This window comes from Spea bombifrons, chromosome 11 (genome assembly GCF_027358695.1).
Source record: "Spea bombifrons isolate aSpeBom1 chromosome 11, aSpeBom1.2.pri, whole genome shotgun sequence".
In the NCBI taxonomy this organism is placed as follows: Eukaryota; Metazoa; Chordata; class Amphibia; order Anura; family Pelobatidae; genus Spea; species Spea bombifrons.
This window is the reverse complement of record NC_071097.1, coordinates 25,863,055-25,884,056: the sequence shown is the minus strand read 5'-3', so window position 1 is coordinate 25,884,056 and position 21,002 is coordinate 25,863,055.

The following is a 21,002-nucleotide window of genomic DNA, read 5'->3' as shown; positions in this document are numbered from 1 at the left end:
GATGTCCCAAAAGACCAGACTTGCTTTTCCCCCCTTTATTTTTTTTATTAAAACATCAATCTACTGTAGAGGCTGGTGAACTCCATTTCACCTACAGAACATAAAATTCTCCATACCCAGGAAATACAGCACCTTCCATAAATCACCAGAATTCTTGACAGATCGATCAATTTTTGATTGCTAATCCGAAAGGAAGAGTTTTAATTGCACTCCGGGTTTTAGATTAGGATAGTATTCCTGAAATGTCTTCTAGATCAGGCTATGTATCCAGACACCCAAAGTCACCAGGGGTAAGGTATCTAATAATCCATCATCTCACGTCATTATTGCTTTTTGTTTGCAACTCATAAGCCAACAAGTATTGTTCCATATGGCATGTCATTTGCAATAATCTTAGCAATAAAATATAGGAACCGTGGGACTTGCAAAACAAAGTGACCACATTGGGATGCAGTAACTGATCTGCGTCTTCTTTTGACGCAAACGTAATTGGCGCATTGTTTTTCCTGACCCATCTGAGTGCTACAGATTTATGAATCATACTGCTAGGATATTGGATTCTGAGACAATACGGATCAAAAAGACTAACATTAAAATATTGTATTTTATTTGTCTTGATTTACTTATTTTCCAAATGAAAGTGACCCTAATAACCGAGCTGCCTCTTATTTTGACGCAAACGCAATTGGCGCAGTGTTTTACCAGCAGCGCTACAATATTAAGAATCATAATGCTAAGAAATTGGATTCTGCAGCAATATGTTACAAATAAACCTACAATTAAAAATATAGATTTTTATCTGGTTTTGCTTATTGGTATTATGACGAGTAAATCATCTATTCATGCAAAGGTTGAGATTCTGCAATGGTCTTTAGAATGTCTTACATGGTTAGTCTACATGGGTGTCCTATGGTAGAATGTATCTATGTATGTATGTGAAATTCACACACCACAAGCCCTTTTTGGACTGGTGTTTAGCAGGGATAACGAGGCCATAGGCAGAGAAGCCAAGAACTGGCAGTGTGCTAGGGCTGTACTTTCTAGGGTGCAGTCAATTTGGCAGGAATGCCGCATTCATTCCCAATAGATGCTTTATCTTGTTAAATAATGCAATAAGCACCACCTGAATTATTTGGACCACAATTCACATAAAGTAAAAATGTTGCTTCTGCATACTGGGAGTTGTATTCCGGATTCTGGTGTTAACCTATCAGCCATTGTATAATACCCATTGTTTATAGAAAATCTCTGATTATGTTTAACCCTTTACCTCTTTACCACATGGCAAGCTTTTTATAACCAACCTGAGTCCAAATATTCAGCAGAGATCACTGTGTTGTGTGGTTATATAACCCACTAGCTGAAAAGTTCATATCCATTTTTCAAGAGTTCCAACAGAATAGATAGAACTGAACTGAATACTTCTAACGTTCTTTGCATTCGCTGCATGGATAAGAAGCAAGTCATTTCGTCCACATCTGGGATGTGAAGGGTTAAGCAGGATATCAGTGCATTTGAGTAATTTATGAGAAAGTCCAGGTGCATACTAGCTACATACTAGCTAGAGGTATATACATAAGGTTCGGGCACTCAATGAGTTAATCGTCGTGTGAGAACTAAGTGGTTTGGCTGTAGGAAAAGGGAATCCAATCAGTTTAATTAGTTCATCTTTTATATTTTTTGTTTCTAAACGAAAATCGTTATCTTTTGTTTTTTTATATTTCCCTGTTTTCGACATTAACTATGTCGTTGCCACGTGTTAATTACGTTGTGGCGAAACTTTTTAAAAGGCATCTTTTAATACTTTGTATCAATTACTCTGCTCACTAAACAGGACATTTTATCACTTTTTGTTTTTTCAAACACAGTAGTAACAATTATATATTTGACTCGGTCTTGTACCCCCAGTGGCTTCAGAAGGCTTGTCTGGAACGGCTAATATCAACACTATAGTATTTAGTCCATTACCAAATCGTCTATGAACATGTAGTCTTTTCTCATTTAATTAGCAGATCTGCCCTAGTACCTGGCTTGACAAAGTCTAATAGAATATGTTAAATGTACTAATATAAGTATTCCCCTGTGGCAATCCTGTTAACCCTTTACTTGTCAGAGAAAATTAATAAATTGCCCACTGTTTAGAATTTCAATAGGTCAGTAGTGAGCTCTCTCACTTGCATATAAAACTGTATTTTGTGTCTTTGACACTAGGTGAACTAAAGCTTTTTTATATACGCATGCTAATTAAGTTGAATGCATTAACATGTTTATAAAAGTTTAATTTTTTGTTTAAAACAACATTTAAAAAACAACACCAAGATGTTCTCTCTAATTAATTTATGTTTAAGAGTCTTGGTACCAACCTGCAAAATATGGATTAGGGGTTTCAGAGCAGATCTGAGATCTGTAAATCAATACACCAGTTTGGGACAGAGACACATCCTCTACAGATTGGAGTGATCAAAAAAGAATGGAGTGGAAATGGAGATGCCCACAATGGATACAAAAATCTCAAATGGAAAAGTTTCAATCACTTTACATAGTGAGTTAATGCAGCAATACTGCTGGTATTATCATTCAGGGGGCTTCAGTTGCTGGACTGCAACTACCATGACTCTCATCACTCTCAGGTGAGCATAACATCAATCAGCCAGCGTGTCAGATTCACCATCAATGCTTAGAATTGATCGGATTGTATTTAGCATTTTTGGAACGTATAGGGTCTGGGAGATTTTTTAGAGATTTAAGACATACTATTATACTACTTTAGGGATAAATCCATGAGTATTCACTTGTTCTACCCTCCAGTAATATGGGAAATTAAATAGTTGATCCAAGGGACAATTTGTCACTTTAATAAGAAACAACTTTAAACAAATATTCGATGTGCTTTCCCCATAAATATTAATGCACTCTGTTTATTCCAGCAATTAATCAGTGTAATAACCCTCTTATCAGTATTATTAATTGTATATGATAAATGTATATCCATTGGAATTCATGTTTGTTGGCATAGCAAGTTAATTCCAACTACTTCAAGTGTCACCTTCTTGCTTTGTCACTTATTGCATAGAATTTGTTCCCTGGAGCAGTATAATGTCAGTGTTATTCAATCCTTACATTACTTAGGGGAGAAGGTGTGTGTCTATATCAGGCATCTAGACAGCTTCTTATAATTTCCATAGTGATCTAAGAGATGGATAACACAATTACCACTTAATGATATGTTTAGAAACTACACCTCTTTTGGGTCAAACAATTTAAACAGTTCCATTTATCACATCATGTAAACATCTTTTTTTGATGGACAGATAATCTCTTTAAAAGGCAACCTTCAAAGTTGAGGACAATCTTCCTGTTCTCTGATAATGTGGTTACACGTGCCAATAATATTTTGCATTTCTGTATTATAAAGCTCTGTAGAGTGTATGGGTTTTTCATAAATAAGCAATTATTAATTCAAGATAGTCAAACTGACAGAGAGATAGATGGAATAGAGCCAGGTACACTTAAAAGACAATTGTTGTACAATGGGTAGACAGGACATAACAAGTAGTATATAGCATTACAATAAGAATTCAGAAACAAGAGGCGTGGAGGGCCGAATTATATCAACCTATTCTTGGTCAGGCTAAAAATGTTTGACCATGAAGTTTCACTACCTAGGTGTCCTTCTTGCCCATTCACCCCATCTATTCACTGTTACCTTTGTCATATACTTGCCTGAATGTAATATTGTTTTGATAAGAACATTGCCTATAGGGCAGGGGTGTCCAACCTGCGGCCCTCCAGCTGCTGCAGGACTACATCTCCCATAATGCTCTTTCAGCTAAGGGGCTGGCTGAGGAATATGGGAGATGTAGTCCTGTAGCAGCTGGAGGGCCGCAGGTTGGACGCCCCTGCTATAGGGTGTCAGTGTCCAACAACATCAGAAGTTTCTCTAGTAGGTAGAGAACCAAAACATACAATAAATATGGACTCGGCTTTCACACAACTGATGGGTTTAAGTATACTCGGTTTGTATACAAACCAAGGAATGCAATAACTTTGAAATGATTTGTTTAAAATACACGTGTAACATTATAGTAACATGGAATGGCAGATTACATCCATTAAAACAACCTAAATTTGCTTTACCCAGTGTTAGACTTTAGACTTTGCTTGGCCTTTTTGTGCATACACCTAATGATTATGACAAATCTCTGCCTAGGCCTTTACCTCTCTTATGTCCTAATGGCAGTTAGTGAGCCAGCTAGTTGTGCAGAATAAGCAACGCTGGCACCAAAACCCCTCACTGAGAATTTTGAGCCATGCATGAGATGAGTCAGACTTGTCACCACATTAAGCACTATCTTGTGAGTGTCTGTTACGGCCAGAAAGCCAGGCTGAGCAAGACATTAGACTTGTGGCTGTCCAAAGCCCACATCGACTCGCTCATTTGGGGCCCTGAGGAGCTTCTGAAGCTGCTTACTTGGTAACATCATCAATACATACAGTCATTAAGAAAATAAGACTTTCATAGTACATAGTAGCAGGGTTTTAACCAAGTATAGATCAGATGAGGAAACGGGCACCACTCGACCCTTGCCAGCCCTGGTAAAATGCATGCAAACAGATATCAATCATAACATACTGGTAACAAAAGCACTAATTAGGAGTCTCAGATATCATCCGATCAATGGAGAGCACGAATAAGACAGTTCCAGACCGTGTGACCTTGAGATTTTGTCCCTTCACTCTGAGACCCCGAGGTCGGAGCAAAAACCCTGAGACACTGGGTCAAACCCCGAGAGTTCCCAAATACGAGCGCAGAACTACATTTCCATAATTATTCCAGATAATACTTTGTTGTTAGAGAATACATTGGTTGAACAAGAGAGATATTTCATGAGTTAAGCCTCCCTGGAACAAATTACAATAACTCCCTAACATGCCGAATCTCACAATTTACCACTGTTTATTAAATATGACTTGGTTGGATCTGGTGCACAAGAAAACTGACAAGAAATATTGCCAGCACTACCCACAATGACGCACATTCACAGCTCAATAAAGTTTATTGTGGAAACAGCGTCCTAGTTCAGCAGCGGCTTTCCAGATGAGAGGGTACGAAATAACTGCAAAATAACTTTACTTGACAATAACCTTTAATACAAACCGGCGTTCATACACAGGTCTGGCTTCATGTGCAAGGTGCTTGTAGTGTATAAACACTTTTATTTCACCTCATCTATATGATGTTCCTGAGAAACTCTAGCATCTGGTTTCGGTTGTAAGAAATATGCCACGTTTCGTTGATTCTATTCTTCCAATAAGATATGAAACTCAGGGTTAAATTTCCAGAAAACGTAATGTTTGTTTCAGCTTTCTTATCTTCAGTCAGCAAACTCAACGCGTTTCCAATGTATTAAATATCTCAGAAACCACAAACCAAGTATTTGCCATGGAGTTGCTTTAAAAAATACACAGATGAAAATAAGGCATATTTAATTTTGTTTTTATGATCGTTTCAATTGGCACATGGTAATAATTACATAAGCTGGCAAGAGCACGAGACATTACTGATATTTGCTATTTGTAAGAGTTTCTGTATGACACAACTTGTTTGCGTATGTTGCTTTGCCATGGTAAAAATGGACCACCCTAGAGCGTAAATCCCAAATGTTGTACTCTCAATGCAGGTATACATGTGGAACAGTTAAAAAGTGCTGAGATGAGCTAAATGCCCTGGTCTAAAGCTAAAGTCTGCCATTCTGAGCCAAATTTTCTCTCCTGACATGGAGATAAATAATGATAATAATAATAATAATAATAATAAAGAGGAAGACAAAGAAGAAGAATTTGTGTTTTCACGTCATTGTAAGCCTCTGGGAATGTTGATTTCTCACCTACAGTGAAAATTATTTGATCCCTTTTGCAAAACATGACTTAGTACTTGGTGGTAAAACCCTTGTTGGCAATCACAGAGGTCAGACAGTTCTTGTAGTTGGCCACCAGGTTTATACACAGCTCAGGAGGAATTTTTTCCTGCTCCTCTTTGCAGATCGCTTCATTAAGTCATTAAGGTTTCGAGGCTGATGTAAGGTTTCGAGGCTGATGTTTGGCAACTCGAACCTTCAGCTCCCTCCACAGATTTTCTATGGGATTAAGGTCTGGAGACTGGCTAGGCCACTCCAGGACCTTAATGTACTTCTTCTTGAGCCACTCCTTTGTTGCCTTGGCCGTGTGTTTAGGGTCATTGTCATGATGGAATACCCATCGACGACCCATTTTCACTGCCCTGGCTGGGAATGTTGAATTCTCACCTACCGTATGTGAGCTGTTTGTAGATAGCAATTTTTAATGTCCAGCGCTGGTCATAGACCAAATGCAACCTAAGGCAAGAAGAAAAACATTCATACAGAGGAGAACATCTAGAGAAGGGCTGATAACATTTTGAATGATTTTCAGTATACACTTTAACAAAATATAAGTACAAATTTCCACTATGTTAATTGAAAATATTACATGTTCAAGTTTATATTTACAGTCCCAGGGACAAATGCTATAACGAACCATACAACTGGAAAAGTCATATTTTAGTCTCCTTAATGCCTTATTGAGTAGCTGTTATTATGTTAAAAAAATCCATAATTTAGCTCATGATTACTGTTAATGTGATATTGTTGCAGAACGTTATGGGCCACCTTTAAATAAGATGGTATTGTTAACATTTCATGAGTGACTCAAAGATTAAGGTCACCCTTTCCACATAGTTTACTATTCCATTAACTGTAAATGCATGGTTTATACAAACCTAAATTATAGATTAAAGAGACAGCATTACTCCCATAAAGATCACAATTAGAAAAGCTAGATACGTTTAAATGCATGTAGCATAATTTTCTGTATACACCATTGCAAGGGTTCACTTAGTGAATTGCAAAACTTAATATAGGAAAAAGTAACCTATAGCTTATGTTTTTTGTTTTAAAGGTTTATGCCAAGGAATGTGAGGCCTGTCTCAGTGAAAGAACCAACGTTATCTGATCAATTGCCTGAAATTCTCTTCTTTCTACTCACCCTTCCTTACAAAGGCTGGCAAACAACAACAATGAGCAACTTAATGTTCCAAGAATCCCCCCCCCATCTCTTAAGAAAAATACTACACAAACTTTATTTGGATAAACACTCATACTCTTAAGGGATTAAGTAGTAAAGCAATTTAGAAAAAAAGAACTACTCACCTTCTTGCCAAGTGGTATGGGGCAAGGTTAGTGGCATATGAGTGAAATATTTATTTGGTGCCCCCAAATACTTACTGGCACACATACTAACAAGGAAACTTGCTCTAACACTCACTCTAACACCATAGACTTACATATACATAAATTCACACATGCATTATTTCTCCTCTCCCATTCCTATGCACCACTAACCCTAGGCAATCCAACAAAGTAAGATGACACACATACTCATGCAAATGCCATAAGGTGACATCTACCACCACACATACTAACACTAAATACAGACACACACTAACACTATACACTAACATACACTAAGACACACTCCAACACCATACAGCAACAAACACACATACTAACACCCTATGCTCACAAACACTAACACTTTGAAATAACACACACTAAGACTGGGCTGGGGATGATGAGGACTCATGCTATGTTTTTATGCTCACACAGAGTGCTGATGGGCATATCCAGCTAGCGGCCTCAGACTGTAGCACCCGTTCTGCCATTGGAGAGGCAGATCAGGTGTGTATGGAACAATATATCTGCACAGACTTATTCTAACATTACACACACACAAGCACACAGTTGGAAAACATTAAGTACATCTTCTCATTGCTACCTCTGTCTCCGTTACTAGTTTGGAAGCGTGTTCTCCCGATGCTCTCTGTTTTAAAGGCCAGAGTCATGATGGCTTCACCACTGCTGACCCGGTAGATGTCCCAGCTGAGATATCTAACTTGTTTTCAGTTCAGCTGAATAATACGCTGTGAGCTCTTTCAATATCCAGAGCCTTCAGGACTATATTGTTACTGGTACACAGGGCTGGTGCAAGGATTTTTGCCACCCTAGGCAAAACATAATTTTGCCGCCCCTAGCTCCACCCCCACAAGCACCTCCCCTTTTGTCACACCCACTTATAGTAGCTGACTCGCTCCCACTCCTCCCCATAGTGACCGTGAGCCGCGGCTGCGCTTACTCAATGACTGCGGCTGCAGCCTTCACTGCCTGTGAGGCTGCCTGCCTCCCATCAAGCTGCCTATAGGTGGCACCGGCCAGGGGCGTAACTAGAAACCTCAGGGCCCCGGTGCGAGAATCTGTTAAGGGGGCCCCCCCAACCCATCTATCCCTTTCTCACTATCTCCCCTCTCCCTCCCTACCCCCTCTTCTCACTATCTCCCCTCTCCCTCCCTACCCCCTTCTCACGATCTCCCCTCTCCCCTCTTCTCACGATCTACCCTCTCCCTCCCTAATGCCCCTTCTCACGATCTACCCACTCCCTCCCCCCCTTTGTAGGTCACTTACCGTCGACTCCTGTGTTGGGAACGTGAGGCGTTTGTCTCAAGTGCCGGCGGTTCACTACTGAGCGCCGGCATATGACGTTATATGCCGGGGCTCAACGTGAAGCGCCGGCACCCGAGACAAACGCCTCACGCTCCCAACACTGCACTCTGGGCAGCGCTGAGGCAGGCGGCGGCGGCGGGGAGCAGAGGAGTCCTGGATTTCTGTCAGTCAGGGGGGCCCAAGAGGTGCCGAGCGGTCGTTTTCAGCAACCGCTCGGCACCCCTTGGGCCTCCCTGACTGGCAGAACTCCAGGGCCCGGTCGCAGTCGCGACCCCTGCGACCCCGGTAGTTCCGCCACTGGCGCCGGCCCTGCTGGTATGCTACCAACCACTATCTTCCAGATCTTTTCCTCTACCCCCCATATCTGATGTGGTTTGTTTCTGCTGCCAGGACAATTATCAACACAGTGATCCTCACAGCTTGGGGCCCTAAGAGCCATCAATGGTAGTGGTGAGGACCCTGACTACCTCTTTCCCCCTTGACTTTACACAGAACAAAAACATTCTCAGTTACTCTTTCGTTCTCTATGACTTACTAGCTGACTTTACAAAACTGATAGACAATGCAGAAAGAACTAAGAAGCATTTCCATGAACAGAGTACAATTCCACAATGGTAATTTCAAAGCATATATAGGACTGTATATTAATCACAAATTCATAACCAAATGGTATGAGGGTTTCACACCATAAACATGATTTATGGGTCCCTTGTACTAAAGATGGGTATTTTTTTTCTTTTGTAATGATGCTATTAGCCAGCTGTTAATATCCTTTAAGTGTTATTAAAATAAGTTTTATATACCAGGTCCCAGGGCAATGTTTTAAGCATACTGCTCAGTACAGCCAAACAGGATGAATAGATGTATCCAATCAGCTGAAGAGGCGTATTAACCCTTTCCTGTGTCTCAGGTATGATTATAAGTTAGCTTGTAAAGATGGATCAAGAAGCATAAACTCTTTGAAAAATACACAGTGAATGCCTTGCTGAGTTGGTCTTACCTTAAAAAGATGTAATAAGATCTTATTAGTACATACAGAAGGACAGGCTTGCTTTCCATAGAACGTCTGCAGCAAAGTTGGGATGTTTCATCACGTGTTAACTCCTATTATTGTAACCCAAAAACGATCACGGTGCATCATGTCGCTTTCAAGAAACAGTTAAACAATTTTAATTCCAACGTGTTGTCAGCACCCATGAGTTTCAATCTGGAAGAAATAATCATCAAACATCTAGAGGCCCAAGGCAGCAATAAACTTTCTGGCACATTTAATGTATGCAAGTTGAAATATATTATTCATTTCTTGTACTTTTTTGTATTATTTTTTTAGTGCAAAACCTAAATTTTGAAACTAGATTTCAGTCTACTCAAACGCTTCTCCCCGGTGAGTTCCTCTGGCATTAGCCTTGCTCTTTGCAGATGACTCCCCTTCATTTCGTCTGTGACATGACAGCTAAAAGCAGGGGGATAATGAAACTTAAACAGAAGCACAATACACAAGGGAAGGGTCTACTTTTGGTTTAAAGTCTTTACTACCTAAAATCATAGAAGGCTGGCGTTCATCGTTAAAGTTATATTGTACGTCTCACATGAAGGTGACTGCGTAGTTTACAGTTTGCCACAGCAGAGGGATAAAATATCCAGTTGGCTCAACACCCAATATCACATTTCTTTATTCATTTTAGGTAAGAAAAATAATAAATGTTCAATATGGGAATAGAGAGAAGAAGAGGCTAAAACTTTCCTAGGGATATCAATAGCAGCTTATACTAGGCCTATGGTGGCAGGTCCGGGGGGGGGGATGGTAGACTCCCCACCACAAAACCAAGAGGAAGATGGCGCTCTTCGCGACCAGGCCCCCCAGGGTGCCTCTGCTATAAGGGAGATCTCTGGTGCCAGAGGATGTGGAGGGACGGCGGACATGGAGGTAGCTAGGGGCACTGTCCTGAGTGACGCCTAGGCATCGTTATTCTAAAAAACATCTAATGTTAACAGATTAATACAAATATATGTATTAAAACACAACTTTCTATAATCAATACGTCCCAGCTAATGCATCCACCGAGGAAGCAGGGATCCTGCTAACTTCCTGTTCTCAAAACCTGTATTATTATTTCTCCCCATTAAAATTTCTTTTATTTTTTAAACAGTGCAGTTGTCTTTCTTGTGACTATATTTAACAAATGTCTTTTCTTTTTCTACACTTGTAAAGCGATGTATGAAGTGCGTTGATAAACCCTTACAGTCAGCAACACAGACAAGCTCAGTATTGCTGTGTTGGGGTTGGCAGCCAGAGCTGACGTAGGTAATAGTGGTGATTTGGCAAAACAAGGTCATGTGGTGAACCTTATATTACCTAATGTAAGTGGCTTTAGGCCTCCAAATACAATAACAACATTGGGTGTAATATTTAAATTAGTTGATTTCTTTAAGGTGTAATCAGATAAAATTAAAGAGAGAAGATTGTATGTTAAGAGTTGAAAAACCTATTGACTTGAATGGAAGGGCCCTCCTCACCTGTTGTCTCTGTAAGTCAATTTGTTATGTTACATACTACTTGTTATGTCCTGTCTACCCGTTGTACAGCACTACGGAATTTAATGGCGCTATATAAAACAATAAATAATAATAATAATAATAATAATAATAATAAAATAATAATAATAACAATAACAATAATTATAATAATAATATATTATTCAGCACCATGGACAGAGTACTAAGCTTCAATGCATCATGTTAACACAACTCCTACACATCTTCACAGAGTACAGGTCTCTGCCATATCATATATGCTATTGTCTAACTTTATTTAAGCAGAGCTTCTATTACGTACTAATAGACTTCATATATATTAAAAGAAAATATTTGTATCCTTGGCTTGTTACGAGTAAACATCTAATCCTCTTCCATGCTCCTGATTTCTGCACCATTAATAAACCTAATTTAAAAAAAAAAAACAGAAAGAAAAAAAAAGAAAGAGCCAATCAGAAGGAAGAGGATGGCTGCATTCCGGGGAAATTATAGAATGCACAATACACAGAAAATTTAGATGCAAAATAGCTATTAAATTGCTAAATTGTTTAAGTGTTCAAACAATATATTTTATATCCCTCTAAAGGTTCTGGTAAAGTTTGCTTTTCGATGAGATAGCAATTTTAAGTGACTCATAATATCAAAAACAAACTAATAAAATATATCCCTGTAAGCAAACCCAAATGGTTTTTATTTTGAAGAATATGTTGAATATGAAAACATGTTAATAATATTTTCTTAAGTAACTAAACTTATTTTTATGCCTTATTTTTATGCATATTCATGTTTTGTATTTTGTGACAGTTCTCAAGTTCTATAAAAAAAAAGTTAGTAATAATAATAATAATAATTCAAAGTAAAATAAAATTGTTACTTTCAATTAAAAAAAGCATACCGATTCTCTGCTAAAACCTGTGAAATGGATAGTTCCCCTTTAAAAGGCAATTTGTCAATATATTAAATTAAGAATTGTAATAAGTTCAATTATTGCACCTGTAGATTTTGTTATTGTGCGACATTTGAGAAAATCTTAAAAGCATGTATAATATTCATCTTGTAGGTTTAGTATCAGAGGTACCAGGGAACCTAACATGTTTATTTAATTATAGACCATTTGAAATATTCATGGAGATATCCGTGTGTAAGCAGTGTGGTTCAGTTTGAGTCATTTATATGAAACCCATCCTCTCCTACCCCCCCTCTCCTCTAACCCGATCAAACCAGGCATGGTGATACATCTGTAACTGTCTGCATTATATGGATCATTGACCTTCAGCAGTGTATCTATTGGAACAACTGTCCATTTATCTGGAAAATTACCACATGGCAAGATAGCCTGAAAGATTGTTCCGGTATATCTTCATTTTACTGGACTTTATACTGAGCGTGTTACCTTGTACAGCTAGCAATTTCAAGCCTTAGACTTATAATGCGACTTTTAGGTTTTTTTTAATGTGAGCCTGCCAGCTAAAAAAGAAATTCAACAAACTTTAAATCATTTGATCATTATATATATATATATACATATATATATATATATATATATGTATATATATATATATATATATATATATATATATATATATGTAATGAATCAAAAAGTGACATACATTGTGTACTTACCTGCACGCCTCCACCTAGAATTCCAAAGGCGCTTTGGAAAATGTTCACTTTTTGTGACTTCAGAACAGTGTTTTTTTTAGACATAGGCATAGATTTCAGATAAAGGTCTTTTCATGTCACACACATAACATGGACATGCCATCATGTGAGTTTGCAATATAGCTTACATACTGACGGAAGACCCACAAGATCTACATATCCCAATGCCAGGGCCTGGAGAGCTTTTTGATTCTTTATCGGCAATTATATATGTTATATGTCACTTTGAATATAGCACAGATTTAAATCATAAGCGATAGAGAGGTCCAACTACATACATACTTTTGTGTTGTACACATATGACAATGATTTGGCTTGTTTCCCAACAAAAATGGATTCAGAATTGTTTTTTTTAATCTGGTTCGTTGAAGAGATTTTTGGTAGGGGAGGCCGCTGGTGTTTTAGCTGCCGTTTGTCCTTGAAGATATGAGTGTTTGGCCTGCTTAGAAGATCTGGCCCTCTTAATGGCTTTTTGGTTAGAAAGAGATCCATTTTGGGGTGTGAGATCCCAGAAGAAGGAGACAGAGGACCTGGTGGTCCACTGTAACCTCAATGCACAGTAACAGTAAGCGACTGACAGTAAACCACAAGCTCATTATCATTTTTATGAACTTTACCAGACATGAAATACAGAATTTGAAGCCCCTTTCTTTTTATTAGTTGTTAAGCTCTTTATACTGTTATCGTGTTGCAGTAAGTTAGAAGTATATGACTTATTGTGTTACGTTATTGAAACCCTGGATTCCTCAACATTTATCATGCATTCCTAGTTTTTTAGAAGAAATTCTTCCTGGAGAGAGGTAAAAAAAAAAAAAGCAAAAGTATAATATACTTAAATCCAATTTATTTGCCTGGCTAGACACTACTGCTGCTTAGAATTGCTTTTCTTAAGGTTGGCAATGTATTCCTTAAAGGAAAAGCATCACCTCCACACTGTTTAACATAAACTAAATACAATTTTGTGCTTAATGTTTTGGACAGTCGTTGTTTTGGAGATGTTTGGGTATGAGACTATTTCACCCTGGGGAGAAAGAATCTGATTTTTGGTAAAAAGTGACAAAATGACTTTCTTGTTCTGATGCCCCCTTTCTTCTTTTAACTTTAATCTGTAAACACCATTACATAAACATGGGACGGTGCAGGGGTGTAACTAGAAATCACAGAGCCCTGGTGCGAAAATTGCCCCAGGGCCCCCAACTTCGGTGCCATCATGGTCTCCAAAATTGCCCCTTGCCCCCCTCTTCAAACACTTTGGCACACATTTGATTAAAAAGATACACATCTAAAATCGTCCTTTGACACGTTGATCAGGTATTCATTTCTATCCATCTGTTGGAGAATAGAATTTTATATTTATTCCCGAGAGTTCTCACACCCTTTAAAATATTGAATTTATGAAATATGTCTCTAATAGTGCAAGCAACGGTCCTAGTAAGGTCATAAACGTCCCTTTATTACAAAGGTTTACCTATGACACGTGTAATTGTTACTCTCTAATGATGGAGCCTTTTCCCATTAATGCTATTAATATGTAAGATATATGTTTAACTCTCATGCAGAACGACGCTCACATTCATTGCCTAAACTTTGAAGACTTTGCCCACCAATTTGTACGGAATTAGGCATTATTACCCTGGAGTCATAATTTAAGGTGTTTGAAGCTTGTGCAGATATGATATAAATTGTTCAAGTCAAGAATCTCAAACATCTGGTATTAACTATGAAAGAGAACTATAAAAGACAAAGACATATTTGTGATCATTCTCAATAGTCTTTTTATGAAAGGTAATTACCAAAATAATCTACAGACATGGCTGTGATTATTAATGGAAAAGATAGCTTACAAACTTCTTGTGCAAGTCAGACGGGGAGCTGTATAATCTTATGAACAGCCTGGGGTTAGAAAATGGTTCAATTCATACTTTCAAATCTGTTGCTGCAGCTAATGTGCTGTAAAGGGAATCTGCCCCTTGTTCAAATTTACTTAGTTCTGGAAATGTAAAGTCATTTGCAAATTCCTTCAATTTTAATATCAAAAGGCACTCCAGAAAGTGCTCTCTGCAGGGTTCAAATTTCATTTAGGAGATTCAGAGGGATCATAATTACAATTGTTTTCTGTATCAGAGGAAACAGTGTTCTATCTAATGGGCTTTACAATCTTTCCACCACACAATAGATATGTATGTATGTATATATATATATATATATATATATATATATATCTCACTGGCCACTTTATTGGGTATACCTTGCTAGTACCGGGTTGGACCCCCTTTTGCCTTCAGAACTGCCTCTGTTCTTCATAGCATACTTTCTACAAGGTGCTGGAAACATTCCTCAGAGATTTTGGTAATCTGAACAATCAACAGCTTCAACACATCATTGGATCAACTCATTCCCATCCAAGCAGTCCTCTCCTATTGTCTCACTTCCCCCTCAACCACCGACTACATTGTAAGCTAGCAGGCCCTCCTCTCCTTTGCACCAGTTTGTTATTGTATGTGTTTCTGAATGTGAAATTGTTCTACTGACTGTAACAGCGCTGCGGAATCTGCCAGCGCTTTATAAATAATGTAATGTACTAAGGGGCCCAAAGTGTGCCAAGAAAATGTCCCCCACACCATTACACCACCACTACCAGCCTGAACCGTCGACACAAGGTAGGATAGATCCATGCTTTCAAGTTTATGTCAAAGTCTGACCCTGCCATCTGAATGTCACTCATCAGACCAGACAACGTTCTCCCAGTCTTCCATTGTCCAATTTTGGTGAGCCTGTGTGAATTGTAGCCTCAGTTTTCTGTTCTTAGCTGACAGGAGTGGCACCCGGTGAGGTCTTCTGCTGCTGTAGCCCGTCTGCTTCAATGTTCAATGTGTTCAGCATTCAGAGATGGTATTCTGCATACCTTGGTTGTAACAAGTGGTTATTTGGGTAACTGTTGCCTTTCTGTCATCTTGAACCAGTCTGCCCATTCTCCTCCGACCTCTGACATCAACAAGGCATTTTTGTCCACAAAACTGCCGCTCACTGGATATTTTCTCTTTTTCGGACCATTCTCTATAAACCCTAGAGATGGTTGTGCGTGAAAATCCCAGTAGATCAGCAGTATCTGAAATAGTTAGACCAGCCTGTCTGGCACCAACAACCATGCCACGTTCAAAGTCACTTAAATCCCCTTTCTTTCCCATTCTGATGCTTGATTTGAACTTCTGCAAGTTGTCTTGACCACATCTACATGCCTAACGGCATTGAGTTGCTGCCATGTGATTGGCTGATTAGCTATTTGTGCCAACAAGCAATTGAACAGGTGTACCTAATAAAGTGGCCAGTGAGGGTATATCTACAAACCCAGAGTAGATCAAGCAAAATAAAATACACTTATGTTTAAAAACAACCCTGCGCTTAATGTATAAAAAGTGCAAATTTTGCAAAGAACCTTTAAAGTTCTAGATGGGGACATGCAGATATGTGGCTTGCTGCTGTTCTCAAATGTTATTGCACGGTTCAAACTCTTTCTATTCTTTACTGGTGAGGTCTAATGAGTATTGGTTCTTGGTCTTTGTGATTAAGTACAGTGCCTGTGAGAGAGGACACTTCAAATGCACCATTTGCTTACACTCTCCTCTTAAATTGCCCTAGACTATGGTTGGTGGATGGAGGACAATTTCTATGATATTAGCCATGTGTTTAATTTTGCTCAGTTTTTGTTTATTTTTGTGCACGAGTGATTGATTTGACATACACTGATTTTGAAATCACTGACCAACGCCACAGTGGAACTGGGTGCCTGAAGACTTTTGGGTGGAGGGGGTGGGTTGTGCCTTTGGAACCATACCCTGTTGAAGTTATCAGGGGGTTTCCACTTTGAGGGAGACCCTAGAAAATCTGCATCTCCCTTCTGCCAGGGAGTGAAGGAACGGGAGGCATATCCTACCACAGGAAGTGCAGCCCCAGAAGCAGAATATTGGTGACATCTACTGTTGTCCTATAATTTTGGAGAACCTAGTTCACCTTATTGTTCAAGTTACAAAGCCTCTCATATTGAAAAATTCTCGTATTGAGAAATTAAAAAAAAACAAAAAAAAACAAAAAAAAATGCCAGAGAGAGAGAAAGCTTGATCCTTAAGGCTGAGAATGCAAGGAAGTCCTTAATGTCTTTATTGAGCCCTCAGGTCCACTCTTTTCTGAAGGTGATCAAGAAGATCCAGCCCTCCTTTGGTTTTACCAGAGAGGCAAGGAAGGGGATCCCTTTTGGGAGTGTGAAAAACTGGGGACCTAATGAGAGTGCTGCTCCAGAATATTAGGGACCCAATTTCCTATTTAACCTTACTTCAGCACAAAAGAAAACGATAAAAGGTAATCTGTTTTTTGCAAGCATGGCGAGTCTGGACCATTTTATCAGCATGCAACACAGTTTTTGGCCTGTTCTTCCCCAGAAGGAGGTCCAAAACCTTGTTCAGGTCAACCAAGACAGAACCAAGGCATTTTGGTGGTTTCCTAAACACCCTTGTTGAGACCATTTTGGCAGGAGTTGGGTGGGGAAGAAGACTACGGCTCAGTCCATTGTGGCTAGTTCTCTGCACAGAACATGTGTACAGGACACAACCTTATTTTTTATATATGGGAACACAACACATTAAGTTAAAAACAATTAAATACTCTTGCTCTTGACTAAGATCAAATTTAGAACCAGTGAGGGAGGGAGAACTTGGTCCTCTATTCTTGTGGCCCCGGTAGCTTGAAGACCGAAGTACTTAGAGAACTGTTCTGCTACATTTTTTTCTTTCCTCCTCTAACCTTATGTTTGAATAATACTTCTTTATCCTTAGGCGTTAGCTACTGTAGAACAGACCATTAGGATCCTCTTACCAGTATAAAAATAATAATAGTCATTCTATCACAATTGACATTGTACAGAGCTTTCTGAGTGATATAATGGAATCTCTGGATGAGTTACAAAGTTTTAAGAAGTGTCTGTTTGTTGCTTTCAGCCTGTGCTAATTACCTTCCACATGTCTATGAATCAAAGCTTCTTAACAAATGCTGATTATTTATATGGTGGGCTGTATAGTGCCCCCTATCAGATGCTTCCCTGTAAATACACTCCAATTCCATTAATTTTTGCATTTTCCTAACATGTAAACTATGTATACTGCATATCATTAAGCAATGTGCAAATCATCCTGAAAACCTTGTGTGTGTCCCTTGGAGGACACTTTTCCCCCCCCTAGTGATTCTTCCAGGCTGACTGACAGGTCTCTTAGAACAAAACCAACATTTGTGCTCTACCAAGTTTCAGTATCAGCATTAATTGTCTGTCTGTAATGCCAGCACTTTACTTGGCCATTTTTAATAAAGTGATCAAATGCCTTTTTTTTTGTTTGTCATCTAACAGGAAAAAAATCCCTACCTTTCAGTGATCAACCTCCCAGATTTGCATAGCATTATAAGCATGTGAAGGCAGGTGCCAGACGGCACATAAATCTGTATGCAGTGGTATGGGCTTACTAAAAGCAATTCATTTTAATTACGTTTGACATAAAAAGACCACCTACAGATGAGACAATACAGCTGTAAGATTCCCGGTGTATCTGTTGGGAATACTTTATAACTGAAGTATGTTTTCCCATAGGAGTCTTACAACCATTTGATTTAATTTTTAATTTTTACATTTGAATCAAAAATAGATCAAACGGAAGAGATGTCTCTGGGGACACATACTTCTGATTTAAAGCAGTGTATGTTTCTTTTAAATACGAGAAGCTGCCATTTACGTGCTTCTCAGGAATGACACCCTGTGTTGGAAACATACACCATGCAGAGTTACCCCAGGTAAGTTTCCTAATAGCAAAATGATCGGTTGTCAAACAATGAAAAACACGCATTTCTATGGGTAATTTCACTTTTTATGGAGATTAGTTGCAAAATTGAAAAAGATGTTTTGATGATTTTGCACAGAATCGTGGAAGTTTTTTTAGTTGTTTTTTCTCACTTTAGTTCTAAGTTGTGTAGTAAGAGGTATAAGTAGAAGTAAGAAGAAAACAATCACATGTAAGACTTTACCAAGAGTATTCCAGCATAAAGGAGACCTAGTCTCCAGTAAACTGGTACATTCGGATTCGTACAAATTTTAATTTTAGCAAAATCTGTCAATTTTGTTATTTCGTATGAATGTCTGAAAATGAGGAGGGACCCCATGAAAAAAACGAAAACGAAGTAGAGAGATAAACATTTTCAATTGAATTTGTTTCTTTCATTCCTCTCACACTCATCCTTATTCACTCTCTCACACTTTCACTCACTCTCTCTCTCAAACACTCTCATTCAATTTCAATTTGTCCATACCTTCTCCACTGACCACTGACTGTCTCCTTTTTTGCAGCTCTGCTTTTTCTCTTGCATGTTCTTTTTCTTCGTCTCAGCCATGGCGTGCACCCCTGAACACAGAATCACCCCCTGTTCCTCCAATCGGGCAGAAGGTGTGCACAGAGGCTCCATCTTACTGTACAAGTACCGAGAGCTGATACCGCTGAGAAACAAATGAAGAAAGGAGACAGAAGAAAGAAGAACAAGAAGAAGCAAGAGAAGAAGCGGAGCTGGAGAAAAAAAGATACAGGAGCATGGAAGCGGTCGGCAGAGAAGGTAGGGAGTCATTGAGATAAAGTAAATGAGAGTCTGAGAGGCAATGAGTGAGGGTGATTGACAACAAATTTTGTTTCTGAATGGGAAAAACCCTCCGAATTTTATCTGAATCGAAAGGGAAATTAAATTTGTTGCCCAAAGTTAATAGACCAAAAAGGCAGTATAAACGATATTGCTATTCCTCAGCAATTCCAAAGACTGCCTGGTAGTATGGTGTTCGCCTTGCAGGATAACCATGACCAGGAGAGAGATAATATATATATATTTCAATTTGTGCATAAGTAATATCGATACCTAACCTTTCACTGGGACATAGCTGACGCTTTATATACCATTTAAAATATATATAGCGAACAGTAACTGTAGGACTTAATAGCTTTAAAAAAAATGTTGGCAGTGCAAGACGAGTGCTTGAGGGGTATTGCGATGCTCAATTTAACAGACAACAAAAAAACAATACATCATCTTGTGAGATCTGAAGAAAAAGGTTACGAGCTTGAGGAAATGTGGGATATCTCAAACTTAATAAAAAGAAACAAAGAGAAAAAGCAGGACATCCCTGCATTCTCCACTTTTGTTATTGGATGTTTTTGGAGGCGGGTAAGTAGCCTGAAAACAACCCTAGTGCAATAAAGAGATGTGTTGGCTGGCAGTTAAAATTGAGAAATGTGGAGAACGTAAGAATGACAACTATACACATGTCTTTTTAACAAATAGCAATCCTAACCAGTATAAGAATTGATAGTTAGGTTCTGCCTATTAGAGCACTGTGATTACCTGCAATTCAGAGAAACCTAGCATCCCACTAATGTATCCCTCTGTAGTACAAAAAATGGGTTCAATACAACATGTAAATTGAATAATTTTTCACATACATAAATCAAGAAGAATGAGAAAAGAATCTGTCCAAATCCATATATAGCCACAGGACGTAAAGTCAGAGCTTGGTTCTATCTTGAAAGAAACCCATCTTGGACTACTGGAAGGTGGCCTTACTACAACCCTTTTTAGTTTAGGAATATGCATAACTTACTAGGCATGGCAGGTTGAAAAAACAAACTAACACATTTTAGGTGAAACTGTATCAATACAATCCACTTCCTTAATTGGGAACAACGGAATCTCATTTCAGTATGCCCACTCACCATCCGGGTTTGTCTGGAGCTAGTCTTGCCTTGTACTCACATACAACTAACCTTCCTATATAGACCAGCGGTAAGCTGCGGGCCCGTGTTAGGCGAAGGTCGGGCCACTGGGCACCCCCCTGATGAGTGGCACCCGGCCCACTTAAGGTACAATACTGAGTAAATACTAACCAAGAAAGGGTGTTGCAGCAATCAGTTTGTGACTTCTTGGGTGAGGAGGGGGCCGAATGAGTCTAACATCCATCTGATGTATCTATTTGTCTTAGTCTTTCAATTCTAGTCTTGTCATACCCCTTTAACTTATGTGATGTAAGAAGCGCTGCATAAATTGTTGGTGCTATATAAATAAAAGATAATAATACTAATAATAATCCCAATACATTGGGCCATGAGAAAAAATAAGGCTATTCCTTCCATTCCAAATACTTCTACAATAATTGAATTG